At 45.4% G+C, this 3,833-nt stretch overlaps 1 non-coding gene across 1 annotated transcript; it reads right to left on the reverse strand.

Moving 5' to 3' along the window:
- Window positions 1-996: 996 nt before the first annotated feature.
- On the reverse strand, window positions 997-1,069 carry Trnaa-cgc (transfer RNA alanine (anticodon CGC)). Its single transcript has one exon. It is a non-coding gene; the product is annotated as a tRNA-Ala (tRNA).
- Window positions 1,070-3,833: the final 2,764 nt, after the last annotated feature.

A 3,833-nucleotide genomic window follows, 5' to 3' on the forward strand; every position in this document is an offset into this window, starting at 1 on the left:
TGCGGAGAAATGGCTTAGCCACAGCCTAGGGGATTTTCAGAATGAGATTTCCATTCTGCAGCGGAGTGTGCTCTGATATGAAAGCTGTGAGGACGGGGCGTGAGTCGTGTTTGGGTAGCTCAGATTGTAGAGCACTTGCCACCGAAAGGCAAATGTCCCGAGTTCGAGTCTCGGTCCGGCACACAGTTTTAATCTGCCAGGAAGTTTCATACCAGCGCACACTCCGCCGCAGAGGGCAAATCTTATACTGGTAACTGATAATGTATTAGGTTGGTGCATAAGTGCGAAGCGCTTTTCCGTAAGTTTAATGAGCACAACAAATACACATAAATAGACTTTACCCATCAATATTTACAACGGTCTGCCAACGCTGGGATAACTTTTCCATTCAGCAACTGTAGAAATCATGTGGTTTTGAAGCGAAGAATTCGTCAGGCCATCTTCGCAGAACATTTTCATCCGGAGAACGAAGTTCCTTGAAGTTTTCTCGACAGAGAGCGGAAATGATGAAAATTGCAGGGCCCAAGATCAGGTAAATAAGGTGGGTACGGAATGACTTCCCAAAGCCTGTATAACGTTATTTGTCAGTCTAGCAGAAGGCGGGCGGTCGCTATCGTGGAGTTGCATCACTTCACGCAGTCTTCCTGATCGTTGTCCTGATCGTTGTTCGTGGATTGCGTCTCCTAGACGTCTCGGTTGTTGACAATAAATGGCAGCAGTAATAGACCTCGAGGAAGGAATTCGTAGTACAACAGACAGTCGCCGTTCCACCAAACGCATAACATTGTCTTTTGTGGATTAGCGTAGGTCTTTGCACGGGGGGGGGGGGGGGGTGGTTAGTGTTTAACGTCCCGTCGACAACGAGGTCATTAGAGACGGAGCGCAAGCTCGGGTTAGGGAAGGATTGGGAAGGAAATCGGCCGTGCCCTTTCAAAGGAACCATCCCGGCATTTGCCTGAAACGATTTAGGGAAATCACGGAAAACCTAAATCAGGATGGCCGGAGACGGGATTGAACCGTCGTCCTCCCGAATGCGAGTCCAGTGTGCTAACCACTGCACCACCTCGCTCGGTTCTTTGCACGGAAATCTATTGCTTTGATTGGGCTCAACCATCTTTTCCTTACGTTAGCATAAAGTAACCATATCTCGTCACTGCTAACGATACAGGGTAGGAATGCTCAGTTTTATTCATTAACCGTGAATCTATCGACCAAATTAATATATGATCAAACGCTGATTTTTGTGATTTTAGCTTAGAGCATGCGGTACACATACACCCGGTTTTTGAACCTTCACCACTGCATGAAAATGTCGCACGATGCGAGATGTTCACAGTTCATCAGATTTGCCGGCTCTCTAGTGCAGTGACATTTATCATTGTGGTTTAGTGCTCTTTGGCATTATCCCCATACACGGTGAAAATGTGTCTCTCTGTCTCCGCTGCTGCTGCTCTATTCAGCTCAGACAGATGAATATCTCGGAAATGTTCCGATTTCTCCACTTGGCACTCAATATTCTAACTTCCACAGCTCCACTCCCTATTTGCAAATGACAAAAAGACACTATGTGAACACAAACTACAAGTGTGAAAATGTTTCTGGCTGCCACCGTTGCTGTCAGTCCTCTGTTCCTCTCAAACAAATGATAATGTCGGACGTTTTTCCGATTTCTCCAGTTGGCACTCAGTATTCTAGCTCCCACATCTGCACTGACTATTACGAAATGACAAAACGACAAATGTAAACTAAACTTCCTTTATTTACATGTACGACAGTAACATGTCTCTCCTTCAGTTTGCAAAAAAATTTGCGTCCTCTCTGTTCTTTCTTTTGCTGTTATCGTTGAGTCGCCGGCGAGAAAGGACACCATTGCTTGAAGTTCATCGCGGCTATTGCTTTCCGCACCACGCTGCGCGATGGAGCGTGAACAGTTCGTAGTGTCGTCCACTCAGGGTAACTATTGTTACCTCTCTACCGTTTCATGAGGGCGCTGGGCCAGCTACATTTGGAAGAAGACATTTTGGTGAGTGTTCATCTTTCCATTAGCACACACGTGCCACTGTTCCTCTTACTCAGGGCGGCACTGCAGATTCATTAAACTTTTTGCATTGCAGATGGTGGATCACTTGGTGATTCCGAACTTGAATCGTCGTCGCACAGAACAATTTTTTTAACCAATAGGTGCTAACTCAATCCCATGAACCATGGACCTTGCCGATGGTGGGAAGGCTTGCGTGCCTCAGTCATACAGATGGCCGTACCGTGGGTGCAACCACAACGGAGGGCATTTGTTGAGAGGCCAGACAAACGTGTGGTTCCTGAAGAGGGGCAGCAGCCTTGCCAGTAGTTGAACGCTACAGTCTGGATGATCTGGCCTTGTAACACTAACCAAAACGGCCTTGCTGTGCTAGTACTGCGAACGGCTGAAATCAAGGGGAAACTAAAGCTGTAATTGTTCCCGAGGGCATGACGCTTCACTATATAGTTAAATGATGATGGCGTCCTCTTCAGTAAAATATTCTGGAGGTAAAATAGTCCCATAATTCGGATCTCCGGGCCGGGACTACTCAGGAGGACGTCGTTACCAGGATAAACAAAACTGGCGTTCTACTTAACGGAGCTTGGTATGTCAGATCCCTTAATCGGGCAGGTAGGATAGAAAATTTAAAAAGGAAATGGGTAGGTTTAAGTTAGTTATAGTGGGAGTTGGTGAAGTTCGGTGGCAGAAGGAACAAGACTTTTGGTAAGGTGAATACAGGGTTATAAATACAAAATCAAACACTGGTAATGCTGAAGTAGGTTTAATAATGCATAAAAGAATAGGAGCGCGTGTAAGCTACTATGAACAGCATAGTGAACACGGTATTGTAGCCAAGATAGACACGAAGCCCACGCCTACTACAGAAGTACAAGTTTATATGCCAACTAGTTCGCGGATGACGAAGAGATTGGAGAAATGTATGATGAGATAAAAGAAATTATTCAGACAGTGATGCGAGACGGAACTTTAGTAGTCATGGGAGACTGGAATTCAACAGCAGGAAAAGAAAGAGTCTTGCGCAAGACTCCGATAAGGCGCGCTGGCGCCGAACTGGCGCGCAGGGACCGGACGTTGACGTCACGATAAGGACTGCTGGCTGCAGCTGCGCCGCAGCACGGAGCGTCATTCGCTCTGCGAACGTCGAATATAAATGGAGATAATGAGTGAAAGATGAAGCAGCCTGGTATAATTTTGCAAAGAGCATAACTCAATCATAGCTAACACCTGGTTTAAGAATCATAAAAGAAGGCTGCATGCGTGGAAGAGGCCTGGAAACACTGAACGGTTTCAGGTATATTTTATTGTGGTAAGACAGAGATTTAGGAACCAGGTTTTAAACTTTAAGACATTTCCAGGGGCGGATGAGGACTCTGGCCACAATTTATTGGTTATGAACTGTAGACTAAAACTGAAGAAACTGCAAAAAGGCAGGAACATAAGGAGATGGGACCTCTATAAAACGAAGAAACCAGAGATTGTGGAGAGTTTCAGAGAGCATTAGGGAACGATTGACAAGAACGGGGTAAAAAAACTGTAGAAGAAGGATAGGTAACTTTAAGTTACGAAATAGTGAAGGCAGCAGAGGATGAAGTACGTAAAAAGACGAGGGCTAACAGAAATCCTTGGGTAACACAAGAAATACTAAATTTAGTTGATGAACGGAGAAAATATAAAAATGAGATCGACAGGAAGAGCAAAATGGCTGAGCAGGGATGGCTAGAGGACAAATGTAAGGAAGTAGAGGCAAATATCACCAGCGGTACGATAGATACTGGCACAGGAAAATTAAATA

The sequence above is a fragment of the Schistocerca nitens genome, chromosome 1 (genome assembly GCF_023898315.1).
Source record: "Schistocerca nitens isolate TAMUIC-IGC-003100 chromosome 1, iqSchNite1.1, whole genome shotgun sequence".
Taxonomy (NCBI): Eukaryota; Metazoa; Arthropoda; class Insecta; order Orthoptera; family Acrididae; genus Schistocerca; species Schistocerca nitens.